Raw genomic sequence first — 19991 nt, 5'->3', positions numbered from 1 at the left:
GGTCTGACAGGGCTAGATAGCAGCCCCAGAGACACAACAACCCAGGTGCAACCAGACTTTATTTCCAGGTCGAAACACTCGGCACAGCTGGCCTGGACTTCCCTGTAGGGCACGTGGGGGCTTTGGAGTCCCCCTAAGGTGCACGAGGGGCTGGGGTCCCTTGCGGCACACCCAGGGATATTTTAGGTTTCCTCTGAGGCATGGAGGGCACTGGGGTCCACTTCAAGTCATGCAAGGGATTTGGAATCCTGTGTGAGGCATGCAGAGGGTTTGGGATCTCTCCCAAGGTGTGCAGTGAAATAAATGGGCAGGAGATCTTTCTCCTTTTTAATGCCTTTATTAAGAAGAATCAGCTCAGGTGGGGAGAAATTGACAGGTCGTGCCCACACCGCCGTTGCTCCCAGGCGTGGCACGAAGGAGGAGGATGATGCAGCTTTGTCCGCTGGTCTGCAGACAGAGCTGGGGACTCTGTCCTCACGGGAGAGTCGTAGAGTCCTAGCTTGTTTGTTTAAAAACCCAGGGTGTCTCTTTAATCAGTATCTTTTTAGGTTAGGGTGAGAAACAAAAAGGTCCAAGCAGGTATGGGACTATGCTCCCATCCTTAGACGTCACTTAAGTCACTTGTTGGCTCGTGATTTTAGGGGTTTTTCTTGTAAAAACTGTAAAACTGTAAAAACCCAGGGTGCAATGCATTTCTCATTTGCATGCTGGCTCTGGTGTCACTGCCCATTCTCTTTACCCTGGAGGGTCTTTCCTGGTGTCTTCTTGGCAAGCGGCCAGCATCAGGGAAACAATAGTTAATCACTGGCCATTAACGGGTAATTAAGAACTTTTTCTTTGGCAGAGAAACCAAAGAAGTCTGACCGGTCTGACTTGTTTTTTTTAACTCTGAAACTTAAAAAAAAATACAACTTTCTATTCATAACATGCAGGGTGCTGGGATCTCTCCTGAGGCACATGTCGGGGTTCTGGGGTCTCATTTCACATGTAGAAAGAGCTGTGGACTCTCATAAGCGTGCAGGTGCTTTGTGTCCCACCTGCTGCACGCAGTGGAGCTGGAGTGTCTGCTGAGGCACGCAGGGGACGGGGACCTCCAGCAGTCCCTCCCGGGCCCGTGCGGCTCGGGGCTACCGCGGCCCAGGGCCAGCCGCCGTGCCGGGATGGCGGTGGCGAGGCGCCGAGGCGGAGCTGCCCTGCCGGGTCACGCTGCACCGGCAGAGAAAAGCCAAATGTGACAGACTAAACTTGACTCTAGGAAAGGGATGCCTCAGCAGAGGGTCTGGGGACCTGTGGTGCCAGCCAGTGGCCCGGCACTCGGACACAGCAGGAAGACCCCAGACTATCACACTTCACCTGGGAGGGTAGAAAAGCTCAGGGGTTCTTTGTTCAAGATCCCCCAGAGGCACCAGCTGAAGCTGCCATAGATCCACCTTGATAAAATTGTTTAAAAAGATCCAGAGGTCTGACACTCTGCTGTGGAGGACATTCCACAGGTCATATTTGCCCAATTATCCAATCAAAAAAAACAAAAAAACAAACTCAAACAAAATTAAATAAAACAGCAATTTGAATTATGTAGCTTAATATATACACAATTGAATACACTCAAAATATTGACAATATCATTTCGGATAAATTACGAATAATTTGGTCGTGATAATAGCATATAAGCAAAAATAACCTCACGGGGTATGCGTGGGGTACGGAGTGCAGGGCTTTTGGACCCCCGTCACCTCACGTACAAGCTTGTCAAGCCAACATTCCCCTTTTTATGCTGTATGTCCTTACCATCTCCTCCCATTTTCAATTCATCACACTTGTATCACTGCCCTCATCATCACCTTTACCACTCATGCTCCACACTTCTTTAAGTAAGTTGTACCACTCTTTGGGGATCTTCTTTGAGGAAGGCCTCTCCTCTTCCTCCATGTCCTGGAGTTCACCTTTTGGATTACACATGCGCACCAAGCTGCTACAGTATAAGCCAATAGTGTGTTCTAACATTAAAACAGTGAATCTCATATAATCAACATTTTCCTGGTGTCCAACCAAATTCTCCTCTCTTCCAACTAAATTCAGTCATTGTTATCTCTTGCTTCCTCCTGTTCTGAACATCTGCAGGAGAACGGTGGGGAGGGGGGGGGGAACCCTCCATTCCTTTTCTTGCTTGGCATTACACCTTTAACTGTTTTATTATTTCCAAATATTAATTACTTTATCAATATTGATTACTCTTTCAATCTTGTCAGCATGAATCATATCTATTTACCACACACAGTTCTCATCTTTTGGGCATTTAGGAGCTTTTCACTTTGCTTTGCACCCAAGGAAAATATAGCCCCAAATGTGCACAAATAACTCCTTCAGCATGTCCTCCTTTCAGCTGTTTTTTCCATTGTTCTCTGCTATCTTGTCCTCATCTTTCCACAATTCCTGTGTCTATTCAAGTCCAGCCTGGGACCGTGCACGCACTTGCTTTAGTTCTGTAGTGATTTATGCCCAGCCATCCTGCCAACCACACCCATTTCAATGTTGCAACAACCTAACTCTGGGCTGCAGTATGTGAATCACACTCTGCTGTGTGAGCTGGCAGAGCACCAGAGCAGGCACTGAAGAAGGGACATTCGGTACATTAGTGAAGTGAGTGCTGGAACCTGGGCTAGCTCTTAGAACTCCGGCACTACGGCAGGAGTCGGGAACTGCCTCGCTATGGGGATTTACCAGAAGCAGAGCCTTTAGTGCCACTTGCTCTCCAGTGCCAGACACAAGCCACGACAGGGACGAGGCACAGGAGAAAGGAGGAGGCTCCCTGTCTTCAGGTTCCGCAAGGAACAGCTTAGTCCAGGCGAAGAGAACAGGATGAGAAGCCCCTAGCTGTACTGCCCAAGGGGTTTTGTACACATACAAGTCATGGCGTGGATGCAAACAATGAACCAATAGGGAATGCTCAGGAGAGGAGTGAGGGGATTACATCAAGTGTCTGGGGCCAATTGGGGTAGGAGGGTGGAGAGGATGAGTCACAAGGGCCAATGGGGTTTCCAGGAGTAGGGGAATTCCACAGGGGAATTGCAGTCATGGATTACCCAAAGATTTGGGAACCAAGGTGTTGGGTTGCCTTGACAGGCAGGGAAAGAGCTGGAACAAGGGGTGGGGAAGGGCACGAGGGACAGTTTGGAGGGAGGGTAAAACCCACAGGTAAACCAACTCAGGAAAAACATGGGGGCACAACAGAGCTCTTAAACAAGACTTGAAATGGAATCAATAAAATAAATTTGAACTGCAACAATCAAGAGCATCTTGAGGGACGCAGCCTGACCAGCAATGTCAGCAGGCAAAAGAAAGGTTTTGCTGAGCAATGGCCCTTTGATGAAGCAAACCATTTACAATCAGGGCCGTCCATTCATGCGGATGGGCGCACACTTTGGGGGTACAGCTGAGGCCATGAGGTCACAGCAGGGCTCTGGGGTCACAGCAGGCTGAGCTCTCAGCAGGCCCTGAGGTCACAGAGGTGCCAGAGGTGCCAGAGCCCCGTGGTTGCACAGCAGCACAAGGAGCCAGCAGTCAGTCCCTGAGCACAACTGTTGCGGCAGCAGCGGCGGTGGCAGCAGCGGTGCTGACGTTGGGACAGCGGTGTCGGGACAGCGGTGGCAGCAAGAGCTGCGGGACTGGCGGAGGACAAGGCACCATGGCCCTTGCTCTGCGCCTCCTACTCCTGCTGCTCCTGGCCGTGGCCCTGCCTGCCAGGGCTGCCCAGGCTGCTCCACTGCAAGCGCGGCGAGCAGGTGAGCCGGCAGCCTGGCTGCCCTTTCCTGGGACAGCGCTCCCTGCTCCCTGGGAAGCGCTGGGGATGGTTTTGCCCAGGGCTTTAGGGAGGGTTTCCTCTGTGGGAGGGAGAGAGACCCCACGGGCCCTGGGCTACTCCAGCCACCCCTCCGGAGATGTTGCAAAGGGCCTGCAAAGAGGTTGAAGAGTGACCAGGAGCCAGTCCAGAGCTCCACAGGCCCCTGTGCAGCATTGGCCATCTCCATTCGCATCTGGCTCCCACAGCCTTACCCAACCCCTGCAGTGACCAGTTCCCTAAGTCAGAAGGGGATCCCAGCACACCATGGAAATGGTTCTGATCTCTGCTCCCTTCTAGACTGGAATCATGACATGGGTTTTCAGGAAGTCCTGATGAAGGATGGTTTGAAGTTCCTGGAGGATGCTGGAGGCAAGTTTTCACTCTGCCTTTCCTGAGTAAATAATCAGGATCAATTCAACAAAAGCTCACTTATTAACCAGTTCCCTTAACATAATCTTAAGGTTGAAAGAATCTGGAAACCTTGCCCTGCTCCCTTCTGGAGGCCTGAGGGCTCCCACAGAATCACTGTCAGTGGGAGGAAGGAGCATTTAGCTTTCAATCTTCCTCCTGTGTGCAATGCCAGTGTGTCCTTCTGTGTGCTCTGTGCAGTCACAGAGAAGAGCAGAGAGGGAAGGGGCCGGGCCCAGGGCTGTGCCCCGGGGCTGAGCCTTGTGGGCAGCCTGAGGATCTCCTGCAGTGCCACAGGAGCTCTTCTGTCCTGCCTTTCTTTGCAGCTGAACCTGCCGGTGAAGGTCCCACATCCAGGACTGAGCCTCTGGGAGATGGTGAGGGTAGGTCAAGGCCTTTCCCCTGGGAGAGCTGCCAGCTCAGAGCCCAAAGCTGGGCCAGGGAGGCAGCGCTGCAGGTGCCAGCACAGAACCATGCACGTGTGTGCCCTCGCCCTGCACGATCCCCTCACTGCCGCTGCTGCGGTTCAGTGGTGCCCATGCAGATCAGCAGAGATGGCAGAAGCTTCTGTGGCTGTTGAGTTACAGGTGTGTCTGTGGGGAGGACTTCTCCAGCTCCAGGGCTGGATGCTTGGCCCCAACCCAGCTCCCATGGCATGTGTGAGTAGTGTGACCCTGCTGACCTCAAAGGCTGAGCCCTGCAATTGTGGGATCCATTCCTGGGAAATGGAAGTATTTTTCTCTAAGTTCCTCTGACAGGGAAGATGCAAGACACAAGAGACAAGATATCCCTGGAACCACCCAAACAGACGAAGCAAGAGCTGAAGGAAATGCGGCAGGGAGGACAAGGTGGGTGCATTGCTCTCATGCTTCCCCTGGGACTCAGCAGCCGGGAGCTTTGGCTGCACATCTGGACACGTCGTGCCCGGCACAGCAGGAAGGGATCCATGGCAGCTTCGCTGCCCCGCTGCTGCTTTCACGCCCTGCAGGGCTGTTTCCCAGCCTGGCCTGGCTGCAGCTTCTGCCCAGCCTCTGTATGAAGGCATTTGGCATCAGCTGACAGGCCATGCCCAAACTGCAACACACCCTGAGATCCCCCACAATATCCAACCCTGCAGATTAGGAAAAGGGTGGCTGTTTGGAGGTGGAAGTGCTCTCATTATGCCACTGTTATCTGGACATTTTCCTGCTCCATAAATTTCACAAATATTACCTCTGATGCCACCGCCCAAGTGGGAAACAGCCCCATCTGATGTATCTGTCTCCCTTCCTTTGTCAAGAGATGGACATAGTGCTTCAGTGGAAGGTGGCATTTCTTGAAGGAAGCACTCCATCTTCGGTGCCAGCCCCTGCTGCAGGAAGGAAGGCAATGCCAGACACGGGCACAGGCACAGCAGGTAATTGCTGTGCCGGGCTCAGGCCTGGCCGGGGCTGTGTGGCAGCAGCTCTTCCCCCAGGGCCTGCCCTTGCCCGGCCCGGCAGCAGCCAAAGCTGGAGGCGCCTGGGCTTCCAGGCCTCTGGAGCTGGTTCAGAGCCCCGGGGAAACGGGACTGCTGCAGCAACGTCCCTGGCGCTGCAGCTGCTGCGGAGCTGGCCCTGAGTGCCCAGAGGCCCAAGGCACAGGAGCAGCCCCGAGCGGGAGCCCTGCCACCAGCCCAGGGCCAGAGCCAGCCCTGGCACACAATGGAAACAGTTCTCATCTTGGTTTGCTTCCAGACTGGGAGGCTGGGAAGGATTCTCCATTAGCCTGGCGCTCTGAAGTTGTGAAGCCCTCCGAGCATTCTGCAGGTATGTTCTCACTATCTCTACAAGGCGTAATGTTTGACTGACTGGTCAGGACCAGGTGACAGAAGCTTCTGTGGCTGTTGTGTTACATGCGTGTCTGCAGGGACGACCTCACCAACTCCTACCTTGGATGCTGCACAAAAGGCCAGCTCCCATGGCAGGGGTGAGTAGTGTGTCCCTGCTGACCCCAAAGGCTGAGCCGTGCTTTTGGGAGATCCATTCCTGGGAAATGGAACTACTTTCTCTTAACGTCCTACAACAGGAGATGCCAAAGACATGGCAGGCAAGAAATTTCGGGACCCATTAGAAATCATGTGGCATATGCTGAAGGAACGTCTGCAGAGAAGACAAGGTGGGTGCATTTCCCTCATGCTGCTCCTGGGACTCAGTAGCCGGGGGCTTTGGCTGCACATCTGGACACGCAGTGCCTGGCACAGCAGGAAGGGATCCATGGCAGCCTCGCTGCCCCGCTGCTGCTTTCACGCCCTGCAGGGCTGTTTCCCAGCCTGGCCTGGCTGCAGCTTCTGCCCAGCCTCTGCAGGAAGGCATTTGGCATCAGCTGACAGGCAGCCCCAATTGCACCACAGTCCATGCCCACCCTCAGATGCCCCGCAATTTCCTGGTGTCCAGGCAGATCAGATGTTGGGGCTGTTTGGGGAAGGAAGCAGCCTTGGGTTGTCCCAAAATCCTGGGTGTTTTCTGATCCTTATGCATTCCTTTCACAAGTGATGCCTCCTGAAATTGTCCCCTTCCCCATTCCCAGTCAGGAATGTTTTCATCTGATGCAGCTGTCTCTTTTCCATTCTCCAGAAATCAAAGGAGAGCCTGCGGAGAAAGAAGCATTTCCCGGAGGAAGCAGTGGTTCTGTGCCAGCCTCAGCTCCAGGAAGGGAGGCCATGCCAGGCACAGGCACAGGAGGTAATTGCTGTGCCTCTGGGCCTGAGCCCTGCTGAGGCTTGAGCTGCCCTCTCTGCTGCTTGGCAGTGCGGGCACAGCCTGGACTAGAGCGGCACAGCCCAGGGGAATTATCCCGAGCAGGCTCAGGGCACTCGGGTACTGAGCAGTCCTGCTGGGGTGCCTCCATGGGAGACATGTCCTGAAACCTGGGAGTGACTGCACGGGGTGCCCACGGTGGGGAAAGGACAGAGGGGGAGAGCAAGGCTCCAGTGTGTCCTGAGAGGGCCTGGCTGTTTGCCCTTGGGATCTGGGGGGTTTCCCCACAGAAGGAGGGCAGGAGGGACAGAGGGAGGGCAGGATGGATAGCTGTGGCACTGCCTGCTGCAGTTTTCCCCCATGCTTTAGGGAGGATTTCTTCTGTGTGTGAGGGGGAGAGTTCCAGGTCCCTGCACTGCTGCAGCCACCCCTCCCAGGGATGTTGCTGAGGGCAGGGAAAGAGTGTGGAGAGTGACCAGGAGCCAGCCCAGAGCTCCCCAGGCCCCTGGGCAGCTTTGGCCATGTCTATTCACATCTGGCTCCCACGGCCTTACCCGACCCCCCTTGCAGTGCCCAGTTCTCTGTGGCAGAAGGGGATCCCAGCACACCCTGGAAAGTGTTCTCATCTGTGCTCCGTTCTAGATGAGGGTGCTGGGAAGGCTTCTCCATCAGCTTGGATGAATAAAGTTTTGAAGCCTTTGGAGCCTCCTGCAGGTATGTTCTCAGTGTGCCACCAAGGAAGAATTGTAGACAAGCGGGCAGGCACCAGGTGACAGAAGCTTCTGTGGCTGTTGTGTTACAGATGTGTCTACAGGGAGGACTTCTCCAGCTTCTCCAGCTCCTACCTTGGATGCTATACGCAAGCCCAGCTCCCATCACAGGGGTGAGTAGTGTGTCCCTGCTGACCTCAAAGGCTGAGCCTTGCTTTTGTAGGATCCATTCCTGGGAAATGGAAATATTTTTCTCTAAGGTACTCCAACAGGGAAAATCCAAGATACAACAGATAAGATATCCCTGGAACCATCCAAACAGATGAGGCAAGAGCTGAAGGAACCCCTGCAGACAAGAGAAGGTGGGTGCATTTCCCTCATGCTTCCCCTGGGACTCAGCAGCCGGGGGCTTTGGCTGCACATCTGCACACGCCGTGCCCGGCACAGCGGGAAGGGATCCATGGCAGCCTCGCTGCCCCGCTGCTGCTTTCACGCCCTGCAGGGCTGTTTCCCAGCCTGGCCTTGGCTGTTGCTTCTGCTCAGCCTCTGCCGGAAGGCATTTGGCATCAGCTGACAGGCAGCCCAAACTGTAACACACCCTGAGATCCCCCACTATATCCAGCCCTGCAGATTAGGAAAAGGGTGGCTGTTTGGAGGTGGAAGAGCTCTCATTATGCCACTGGAATCTGGCCATTTTCCTGCTCCATAAATTTCACAAATATTACCTCTGATGCCACTGCCCATGTGGGGAACAGCTCCATCTGATGCAGCTGTCTCCCTTCCTTTGTCAAGAGATGGACATAGTGCTTCAGTGGAAGGTGGCATTTCTTGAAGGAAGCACTCCATCTTCGGTGCGAGCCCCTGCTGCAGGAAGGAAGGCAATGCCAGACACGGGCACAGGCACAGCAGGTAATTGCTGTGCCGGGCTCAGGCCTGGCCGGGGCTGTGTGGCAGCAGCTCTTCCCCCAGGGCCTGCCCTTGCCCGGCCCGGCAGCAGCCAAAGCTGGAGGTGCCTCGGCTTCCAGGCCTCTGGAGCTGGTTCAGAGCCCCGGGGAAACGGGACTGGTGCAGCAACGTCCCTGGCGCTGCAGCTGCTGCGGAGCTGGCCCTGAGTGCCCAGAGGCCCAAGGCACAGGAGCAGCCCCGAGCGGGAGCCCTGCCGCCAGCCCAGGGCCAGAGCCAGCCCTGGCACACAATGGAAACAGTTCTCATCTTGGTTTGCTTCCAGACTGGGATGCTGGGAAGGATTCTCCATTACCCTGGCGCTCTGATGTTGTGAAGCCCCCCGAGCATTCTGCAGGTATGTTCTCACTGTCCCACCAAGGCGTAATGTTTGACTGACTGGTCAGGACCAGGTGACAGAAGCTTCTGTGGCTGTTGTGTTACAGGCGTGTCTGCAGGGACGACATCACCAACTCCTACCTTGGATGCTGCACAAAAGCCCAGCTCCCATGGCAGGGGTGAGTAGTGTGTCCCTGCTGACCCCTCAGGCTGAGCCCTGCTTTTGTGGGGTCCATTCCTGGGAAATGGAACTACTTTCTCTTAAGGTCTTCCAACAGGAGAGACCAAAGACATGGCAGGCAAGAAATTCCAGGACCCATTAGAAATCATGTGGCAAATGCTGAAGGAATGTCTGCAGAGAAGACAAGGTGGGTGCATTTCCCTCATGCTTCCCCTGGGACTCAGCAGCCAGGGGCGTTGGCTGCACATCTGGACACGCCGTGCCCGGCACAGCAGGAAGGGATCCATGGCAGCCTCGCTGCCCCGCTGCTGCTTTCACGCCCTGCAGGGCTGTTTCCCAGCCTGGCCTGGCTGCAGCTTCTGCCCAGCCTCTGCAGGAAGGCATTTGGCATCAGCTGACAGACAGCCCCAATTGCACCACACTCCATGCCCACCCTCAGATCCCCTGCAATTTCCTGGTGTCCAGGCAGATCAGATGTTGGGGCTGTTTGGGGAAGGAAGCAGCCTTGGGTTGTCCCAAACTCCTGGGTGTTTTCCTGATCCTTATCCATTCCTTTCACAAGTGATGCCTCACCTTTCCCATTCCCAGTCAGGAATGTTTCCATCTGATCCAGCTGTCTCTTTTCCATTTTCCAGAAATCAAAGGAGAGCCTGTGCAGATGGAAGCACTCCCCAGAGGAAGCAGTGGTTCCGTGCCAGCCTCTGCTGCAGGAAGGGAGGCCATGCCAGGCACAGACACAGGAGGTAATTGCTGTGCCTCTGGGCCTGAGCCCTGCTGAGGCTTGAGCTGCCCTCTCTGCTGCTTGGCAGTGCGGGCACTGCCTGGATTGGACCGGCACAGCCCAGGGGAATTATCCCGAGCAGGCTCAGGGCACTCGGGTTCTGAGCAGTCCTGCTGGGGTCCCTCCATGGGAGACATGTCCTGAAACCTGGCAGTGACTGCACGGGGTGCCCATGGTGGGGAAAGGACAGAGGGGGAGAGCAAGGCTGCAGTGTGTCCTGAGACGGCCTGGCTGTTTGCCCTTGGGATCTGGGAGCTGTCCCAGCAGAAGGAGGGCAGGAGGGAGTGTAGGAGGGAGGCATAGCTGTGGCACTGCCTGCTGCAGTTTCCCCCAGGGCTTTAGGGAGGATTTTCTGTGAGTTTGAGGGAGAGAGCCCCAGGGCCCTGGGCTACTCCAGCCACCCCTCCCAGGGATGTTGCTGAGGGCAGGTAAAGAGTGTGGAGAGTGATGAGGAGCCAGCCCAGAGCTCCCCAGGCCCCTGTGCAGCTTTGGCCATGTCCATTCCCATCTGGGTCCCATAGCCTTACCCGACCCCCTTGCAGTGCCCTTTTCCCTGTCGCATTAGGGGTTCCCAGCATGCCACAGATATGGTTCTGATCTCTGCTCCCTTCTAGACTGGAGTCGTGACATGGGTTTTCAGGAAGTCCTGATGAAGGATGGTTTGAATTTCCTGGAGGATGCTGGAGGCAAGTTTTCATTCTGTCTTTCCTGAGTGAATAATCAGGATCAATGCAACCAAAGCTCATTTATAAACCATTTCCCTTAACATTATGTAAGGGCTGAAGGATTCTGAGAATCTTTCCCTGCTCCCTTCTGCATCCCTGCGGGATCCCACAGGATCACTGTCAGTGGGAGGAAGGAGCATTTAGCTTTCAGTCCTCCTCCCGTGTGCTGTGCCAGTGTGTCCTTCTGTGTGCTCTGTGCAGTCACAGAGAAGAGCAGAGAGGGAAGGGGCCGGGCCCAGGGCTGTGCCCCGGGGCTGAGCCTTGTGGGCAGCCTGAGGATCTCCTGCAGTGCCACAGGAGCTCTTCTGTCCTGCCTTTCTTTGCAGCTGAACCTGCTGGTGAAGGCCCCACATCCAGGAATGAGCCTCTGGGAGATGCTGAGGGTAGGTCAAGGCCTTTCCCCTGGGAGAGCTGCCAGCTCAGAGCCCAAAGCTGGGCCAGGGAGGCAGCGCTGCAGGTGCCAGCACAGAACCATGCACGTGTGTGCCCGCGCCCTGCATGATCCCCTCACCGCTGCTGCGGCTCAGTGGTGCCCGTGCAGATCAGCAGAGATGGCAGAAGCTTCTGTGGCTGTTGAGTTACAGGTGTGTCTGCAGGGAGGACTTCTCAAGCCCCAGGGCCAGATGCTTGGCCCCAACCCAGCTCCCATGGCATGGGTGAGTAGTGTGACCCTGCTGACCCCACAGGCTGAGTCCCGCTTTTGTGGGATCCATTCCTGGGAAATGGAACTACTTTCTCTTAAGGTCCTCCGAAAGGAAAGACCCAATTATTTGCCGCCAAAACGTCTCATGACTCAGATGAATTCTGGAGACAAACACAGAAGGAAGCAACCCGAGGACAAGGTGGGTGCATTTCTCTCATGCTGCTCCTGGGACTCAGCAGCCTTTGCCTTTGGCTGCACATCTGGACACGCCGTGCCCGGCGCAGCAGGAAGGGATCCATGGCAGCCTCGCTGCCCCGCTGCTGCTTTCACACCCTGCAGGGCTGTTTCCCAGCCTGGCCTGGCTGCAATTCCTCCCCAGCCTCTGCAGGATGGAATTTGGCATTAGCTGATAGGGTGCCCCAACTGTACTGTGGGCCTGAGATCACCTGCCATTTCCCAGTCTCTGAGAAGATCAGGAGGTGCAGCTGTTTGCACAAGGGAGTGCACTGGCCCAGCCCCAATTACCTGGGCTTTTTCTTGGTCTTTACCTGTGACTTAGACAAGCATTGCCTCCTGAAGGTGCCACCTCCCCAGTGGGGAATATTTCCATTTGATCCAGTTGTCCCTTTTTTCCTTTTTCAAGTGATGGAACAAAAGGCTGTTCAGGAGGAGGAACACTCAGGGAGAAGCAGTGGCTCATTGGCAGCCCTAGCTGCAGGAAGGAAGGCAAAGCCAGACACGGGCACAGGCACAGCAGGTAATTGCTATGCCGGGCTCAGCCCTGGCCGGGGCTGTGTGGCAGCAGCTCTTCCCCCAGGGCCTGCCCTTGCCCGGCCCGGCAGCAGCCAAAGCTGGAGGCGCCTCGGCTTCCAGGCCTCTGGAGCTGGTTCAGAGCCCCAGGGAAACGGGACTGCTGCAGCAACGTCCCTGGCGCTGCAGCTGCTGCGGAGCTGGCCCTGAGTGCCCAGAGGCCCAAGGCACAGGAGCAGCCCCGAGCGGGAGCCCTGCCGCCAGCCCAGGGCCAGAACCAGCCCTGGCTCCCGAGTGAGCAGGGGCTGCGCTGGGTCCTGACAGGGCCTGAGCCTGTCCCCTGGGGCTGGGGGTGCTGTCACGGGGCAGGGAGGGCCAGGGCTGGCAGTGGCTGCTCAGGGATGGCTTTGGCCTGTGTCCCTGGCAGCAGCCACTGCCCAAGCAGCTGCGCTGCCCCCGGGCTCTCCTCCCGGCCTGCTGGGCTTTGTTGGCTGGCACAGCCTGTGCCAAGGGCCGGCAAGGTGCCTGCAGGCCCCAGCTCTGGGGGAAACAGAGGACGTCCTGCCCGTATCCACCGTGCTGCCAGCTCAGCAGTGCAGCACAGCATGGTCTCACGGTCCCCATCGCTCCCACAGATGCAGCCGGCACCACAAGACCTGTTCCCAATGCCCAGGATGGCCTCGGAAGGGGTTTCTATCAGGAAACAGGCTACTGGCTAGCAATACTGGCATTTCTGTTTTGTTTGGAGCTTGTCTTCGTGTTGTGCTTGTTTGGAATCCGGTATTTGGAATCGGGAAGGGAAAACAGTGAGTGTTTTGCTGCTCTCCCCCTCAAACAGCTTCTTTTGAAAGTCTAACATGGTCAGGGAACATTCCCATTGAGACTGCAGTGGGGTTGTGGCCAGTCCATGATTGTCCAAATAACTCTGCTGAGGGTTCTGCTCCTGCCCAGTGCTTCCACTGGCCTCTCAATTGCTGGGCCTTGTCCTGGGGGCCCCGCTGGGGCTGCAGCCAGTGCTGGCTCCCACTGAGGCTGCCTGGCCAAGAGCAGCCCCAGGGGCACGGGGCAGAGGCAGAGGGAGGTGGGGAAGAGAAAGAGCAGGGCCGAGGTTGCCCTTGAAAGGCAGAGGTGCTCTGGGGCCCGCTCCTGGCCAGGGACCCTGCCCAGAGCCGTGCCCTGCTGGCCGGGGCCTTGAGGGGCAGCTGTCCAGCTGGGCCCAGCTGTGCCAGCAGCTCCAGCCGTGCTGGGGAGCCTTGCCAGCTCTGGGCCCTGCTGTGCACGAGGGTCCCTGTGTGCCACTGGCAGCTGGGGCCTCAGCCACCTCCTCTCTGCACAGGAGCACCTCGGGACAGGAGTTGAAAGACGGTGGCTGCACCTCACACCCAGAGAGCGTGAGCAGCTCCTCCAGCAGCAGGAACGGCCCGGACAGCCCTCTCAAGTGTTCTGTGAAGAGGACCCCAGAAGAGCCGTCGACAAGGAAGCGTCTTATTGCCCCGTAGATCCCACTGCCACCTGCTCTCCCCATGGGCCTCCCCAAGCTTCCTTTATTCCTTTTTTTCTCTCCGTCTGTCCCATCCCAGCCAACCCGAGTTCCGCTAGGGACCCCAGGACCAGCCCAGCACCTTCCAGCACCTCCTGAGACCAACACATCCCTTCCTCTGCCCCTGAGCCCCCTGGCCTTGCCCTCTAGGCAACACTGAAGGTTGTGGAGGATTTTGTGAACAGCTGGCTAGCTAACAAAGGTCACACTGACATAATACCGTTAATTAAGCAAGAAGGAGACGAGGATAGGAGTCAGCAGTCAGTGTCCAAACCTGGCAAGGGCACTGTGCCCTTGGTGCAACATCAGGATGGGGGAGAGGATCGTTAGTTAGAAACATGAAGAAAATATGTAAACAGCTGCAGCATAGTAGCCTCAAGAATGATAAGGTAGGCGTAGTTAGCTGATAAGTAACTAACCAATAATGAGCTCGCTTTTTGCAATATGTATTAGCCTCATTAACACCAATATAAATGTATGTGCCTATCAATAAAGTTTTGAGATTTGCTGATCACTCATATTGAGTGCCGCATTTCTTCCGCCGATTACCACAAATGGTGACCCCAGACGTGATATCGGTAATGGCAACCACGGTGGATCGGTGAACGAGTTCGGGTCCTACAGCAGCAAGGACGGCGAATAAGCACTGCTGAAAAAGCGAAAAGCGCCGTGCCCTGGGTGACCTTATAGAAGAGCCCGGCCGATACGTGCTGCCGAAACCTTGAAGGGCTGCAACAGCGCTGACGTTCTCAAAAATGGAAATGGAAAGGCAAGCAGCATATGATTTATTTACTTGCTTTTTAAAAAAGCATCAGGTTAAGGGCATAGATTTGCAGAAAGAGCTCCCACAGTTGTTAGCCTATGGGTATGCACAAGGAGTTTTTCAAAATCCTCATACAGTGCATGAATTAACAGAGTGGCGTAAGCTCGGGGACAAGTTGTGGGAGGCAGCTATAGATGAGGATAAAACTGCAAGGAAGTTAGGAAAGCTATGGCGAGTCGTGCACAATGAGTTATTACAACATCAGGTAGAAAAGAAAGCTGCGCAGCAAGCTAGCGTAGCATATGATAAGAATAAGAGTCATGGGGACTGCTACGACTGTCCGTTACCCCCTACCACATCTACAGTCGTTTTGCCACCAACATCGGCTCCTCCTTCAAGCAGCAGCTCACCCCCCGCGGATGCTGTAACAGCACCGTCCGCACCACCTGTGCCATGGCCAGACCCTCCGTTTCCTCCTCCTTGTAATGAGCCGATCCCTGGGGCAAAAAGTGACCTAGCGGGGGCCGTCGCAAGGGAGCGAAGGGAGGCATGGGCGGCGGTAGCAAAAGAGATCATGGATTCGGGGGATAGTGGAGCTATAGCTGCAGCGGTGGAGGTTGCTTGTCCGGTGGTATTTTCGCCTGTGCAGGGGAACAGATATGAAGCCACAATTACAGCGCTGGACTGGAAGCTGCTGTCACAATTACGGTCCACAGTTAGTCAGTTTGGGGTGACCGGTGAGCCCACAAAACAGATACTTGATTACATCTGGGGGACTCAGGTATTACTGCCGGCTGATTGCAGAGGAGTAGCGAAGCTTATCTTCACTCAGCATCAGCAGCTCTTGTTTAATGCACACTGGCAGGCACTTTGCCAGGAATGTGTAGCGACACAACGGCAGCAAGGCGACCCGTTACACGGAATAACCCTGGATGAGCTAATGGGTTCAGGACCTTTTCTTCGTACAGAGCAGCAGGCATTAATTGGTCCTGAAAAATGTCGGGAGGCTATGCGCTTAGTACGAATGGCCATAGACAGGATAAAAGAGCCAGGCGGGGTCCCCTCTTATATGGGAATAAAGCAAGGAAGAGATGAATCATTTGGATCTTTTATAGATAAGGCAGCCGCTGCTATCGAAGGGGCGGGAGTCCCTGACTTTATGACAGGTGCTTTACTGAAACAATGTGCACTCCAGAATAGTAACCAGGCTACAAGGAACGTATTAAATACCTTAGGAGCTAATTGGTCTATAGAGGAAGCGTTAGAATGATTGGCAAATATGCCCATAGGGAATCAGCTGATGTTAGTAGAAGCTATTAAGGAGTTAGGTGTAGGATTGCAAAAACAAGCGGCAGCTTCGCAGAGTCAGGTATTAGCTGCTCTTGCACCCCTACAAGCGGCGGCTATAAATAAGCCACGGGCTCCATCTACTGGCCGATTTAAATGTTACCGGTGCGGAGGCATGGGACATACGCGACGAGACTGTCAGACAGCTGGCGTCTGGTGCCAGAGTTGTCGCTCGGATACCCACAGCACCGGAGCTTGCCGATACCGCTCGGGAAACATAAAGACGAGCGCGTTCAACAGCCGCCGCGCCCAGACACAAGTAGCTGCTGCCAACACCTCGGCCCAGCTGCACTCCAGCCAGCCACTGCCGGGAGCCTCGGGCTGGACGTGGCAGCCTCAGTAGCGATAACACTGATGACCACCCAACCGGAAAAGGTGCCGACTGGAATAAAGGGACCAAGCATCATTAATGGAGAACCTATGGGAGCTTTGCTTCTGGGACGATCGTCGGCCACCATGATGGGATTATTTGTTTTACCTGGAGTAATAGATGCTGATTATACGGGAGAAATCTACGTCATGGTACATACTCCTTTTCCACCGATACAAATCGAGAAAGGGCAGAGGATAGCCCAATTGGTTCCATTGGAGCAGATTGCTAAAACATTGCCCCCTTGTCAATTACAGTCGAGGGGAGAACGAGGCTTTGGTTCCACTGGAGGACTTACTTTATTAACAATGAATTTGAATGATCGGCCTAAGCGCACTGTAACAATAGAGCATCTGGGGGGGAGACAAACCTTGGAAGGTTTATTAGATACTGGTGCGGACTCCAGCATTATTAGTCCAGATTACTGGCCTCACAACTGGCCATTACAGCCAACCACAATGACAGTTACCGGGGTTGGGGGCCTGACACTTGCTAGAAAGTCACCCATGTTGTCTGTAACTATTGATGGAAAAACTTTACGGAATGTTTTTTCAATTGTACCCTTACCCCCTACAGTGCAGTGCCTCATTGGTCGGGACATTCTGGCTCAACTGGGAATAGTGTTGACAAATGAGCACCCTTTGGGCTAGTGGCCATTGCGTGGACTTTCCCGATCCCGCTGACCTGGACCACGGATGTCCCAGTATGGGTTAAGCAATGGCCACTAAAAAGGGAAAGTCTGGAGCAAGCACATATGCTAGTACAAGAACAATATAAGCAAGGTCATTTGAAGTTGTCGACCAGCCCATGGAATACACCTATTTTTGTCATTAAAAAGAAATCAGGAAAGTATCGCTTGCTACATGATTTACGGGCTGTAAATGAACAAATGGAACCTATGGGAGCCTTACAACCAGGCTTACCTAACCCAGCAATGTTGCCAAAGGACTGGCCATTGTTAATTGTAGATCTTAAGGACTGCTTCTTTACTATTGCTCTTCACCCTAGAGATACCCGAAGGTTTGCTTTTACTTTACCGGCATTAAATAGGGAAGAGCCAGATAAGAGGTTTGAATGGGTTAATCTTCCACAGGGTATGAGAAACAGCGCCACCTTATGTCAATTGTCTGTTGACAATGCTTTACAACCCTTACGGCAAGCCTGGTCCGAAACCATCATTTATCATTATATGGACGATATTCTATTTGCTCAGCAGCAACCTCTTACAGGTCAACAAATTCAAAAAATACATGATGCTCTGAAACTACATGGGTTGGTTGTAGCTCCTGAAAAAATTCAACTATCTGCACCCTGGAAGTATCTAGGATGGACGCTTACTGGTCAGGTTGTTACCCCCCAGAAACTGCAATTAAACGTTGAAATACGTACATTGAATGATGCCCAAAGGTTACTTGGTGATTTACAATGGCTGCGTCCTATTGTGGGCATCCCGAATGAGCTATTAGATAAACTTCGACCCTTACTAAAAGGAACTGATCCGGCACAGCCTGTTCATATAACCTCTGAGCAGGTTAGGACATTACAACAGATACTGGACTGTGTGACACAAGGCAGTGTCCGGAGACGAGACCTTTACCTCCCTATACAGCTGACAGTTTGGTGTGGAACTAAATACTTACTAGGTGCACTTACTCAGCAAAACAGAAAAACGGGGGAGGTGTGGGCTTTGGAATGGATATCTCCTCCACTTCAACAGCATAAAACCCTTCTTCAAAAAATTGAAATTTTGGCTGAGTTGCTCAAAAAGGGTCGTGAACGGACACTACAGATCATGGGAAAGGAGCCTGCTCAGATACGGGTACCAATGAAGAAAGATACATTGACCTGGTACCTGTTAAACAGTGTGGAATTACAAGAGGCACTGTTGGGAGCTGGAAGTGTGATTGCCACTGATGATATCCCCAATATACCGTTGAATTGGATAGGGCAACGGGGTTGGATTCAATGCCCAAAAAGGTCACAGAAACCCCTGTCGGATGCTGTAACAGCCTACACGGATGCAGGAAGAAAATCCAGAATTGCTGCAGTGACCTGGCAGGAAAAGGGACAATGGCACCATCACATTCTCCAGGCCTCCGAGTTGGATACTTTACAAACGATGGAGTTATTGGCTGTTGTTTGGGCCATGATGCATTTTTCTGGGCCCCTCAATATAGTGACAGATTCTTTATATGTCGCTGGAGTATGCGAGCGAATAGAAGATGCCTCTATAAAAGAGGTTCAAAACAGGAGGTTACATGAGCTGTTTATACAGTTACAGAGGGCAATTAAACTGAGGAAGTAATCCTTTCTCTGTCATTCATATCAGAAGACATAAGTGGGATATTGGTCTGGGAGAGGGTAATGCATGAGCAGATAAGCTAGTTTCAATCACACATGTGACTCCAATTCCCAGGCAGACTTTGGCCAGAGAGGCACACTCCATGTTTCACCAAAATGCAAAAGGCCTCCATAGGGAATTTCAAATATCTCTAGAAGAGGCACGGGCAATAGTCAAAGCCTGTCCCACATGTAGTCATCATAACGGGGGCTGCGGGTTAGGTCTAGGAGTTAACCCCAGAGGGCTGAATACAAATGAGACCTGGCAAATGGATGTCACACATGTTGCTGAGTTTGGAAGGATAAAGTATGTGCATGTTACTATAGACACCTACAGTCATTTTATATGGGCCACAGCACAAACTGGTGAGAAAGCAGGGCACGTGGAGAGGCATCTCAGTAGCTGCTTTGCTGTAATGGGAGTGCCACGACATATTAAGACAGACAATGGGCCTGCCTACTGCAGCAAAAGAATAAAACAGTTCGTGCAAATGTGGGGGATTGAACACGTGACAGGCATCCCTAATTCTCCGACAGGACAAGCGATTGTAGAGAGAGCTAATGGTACTTTGAAAAAATATCTAGGTAAATACAAAGATATTAGAGAGCCGCAAGAAAGGTTGCTAAAGTGTCTATTTGTCTTAAATCACCTGTGTGTTTTTGGGGAAAGCAAAGTTCCTGCTGTAATTCGTCATTATGTAACAGAGAAAGATAGTGTGAAGCAGGATGTATGGGTAAAGTATAGAGACCCCAAGACAGGACAATGGCAAGGTCCTGCTAAGGTATTATACTGGGGCCGCGGGTATCTTTGTGTTTCTACCCCTACAGGATCCTTGTGGGTAGCTGCTAAATGGACCCCACCAGCCGTGTTAGATGGAACCAGACCCCAGACAACTGAGCGAAGAGGACGGTCGGCGAGTGGAGGCAAAGCTGCTGATCACCATTTGACTGATAGTTCTCAAGCTGAAAGGACACTGTAGCTTTGCCATTGACCGAGTGATTGATCGGTGTCAATCCCTGGACAGTATACTAAGCCTGATTCCGGCACTTCATACATTTTATCATAGAAGGCCTAAGAGATTAGCTTGTATTAAGTGTCAAAATACTCAGTGTGCTGCATGGATATTGTTCTTTTGCGGGGGGTGTCAGCAAACTAAGTGGGTGCATCAGTCACAGTTACCTGAACTGTGGTGCAGAAGCTGTGCATTTTATTGGCAGCGGGACTCCTGGCCAGCAGAACTTCAGACCTTTACAGGATTACCTGGCCGCCAAGGGTTACAGTTGTATGAGTCCCCAGAACAGAAAATTCTCGCATGGTTTAGGTGGGAAACCCAGCACTTTGCCAGACGCGCTTTAGGGCAATCTCAGTCGTGTATCTTACAGTCTAAGTGTGGTCGGGGCATTCCCCTCTCCCAGCTAGATGTAGTAGGTCCGATTCTGAGGGATCAAGATCCTAATCAAGTGTGGGACGATTGTTTAAGGGCTCTAAAAAGATTAAGTCTGGGCAGCTCAAGAAAGAAAAAGGGGAGAGGAAGGAAGAGACATTCTTAACGGTTTGTGGGCAACCTGTTAATTCCCTAAATGTCTGGATGGT

The 19991-nt window shown here is 53.4% G+C and overlaps 3 long non-coding RNA genes across 3 annotated transcripts; all 3 read left to right on the top strand.

Moving 5' to 3' along the window:
* Window positions 1–4570: 4570 nt before the first annotated feature.
* On the top strand, window positions 4571–5645 carry LOC135307175 (uncharacterized). The gene is made up of 4 exons (XR_010367898.1): window positions 4571–4632; window positions 4837–4908; window positions 4996–5097; window positions 5529–5645. It is a non-coding gene; the product is annotated as an uncharacterized LOC135307175 (long non-coding RNA).
* Window positions 5646–8471: 2826 nt separating this feature from the next.
* LOC135307229 (uncharacterized) lies at window positions 8472–9319 on the top strand. Its single transcript, XR_010367948.1, has 4 exons — window positions 8472–8585; window positions 8905–8976; window positions 9065–9136; window positions 9224–9319. It is a non-coding gene; the product is annotated as an uncharacterized LOC135307229 (long non-coding RNA).
* A 1665-nt stretch (window positions 9320–10984) lies between these two features.
* LOC135307119 (uncharacterized) lies at window positions 10985–12826 on the top strand. Its single transcript, XR_010367849.1, has 5 exons — window positions 10985–11027; window positions 11229–11300; window positions 11388–11486; window positions 11931–12044; window positions 12673–12826. It is a non-coding gene; the product is annotated as an uncharacterized LOC135307119 (long non-coding RNA).
* The last annotated feature ends 7165 nt before the right edge of the window (window positions 12827–19991 follow it).

This window comes from Passer domesticus, chromosome 9 (genome assembly GCF_036417665.1).
Source record: "Passer domesticus isolate bPasDom1 chromosome 9, bPasDom1.hap1, whole genome shotgun sequence".
NCBI lineage: Eukaryota > Metazoa > Chordata > Aves > Passeriformes > Passeridae > Passer > Passer domesticus.
This window is presented reverse-complemented; position numbering and strand designations above follow the sequence as displayed.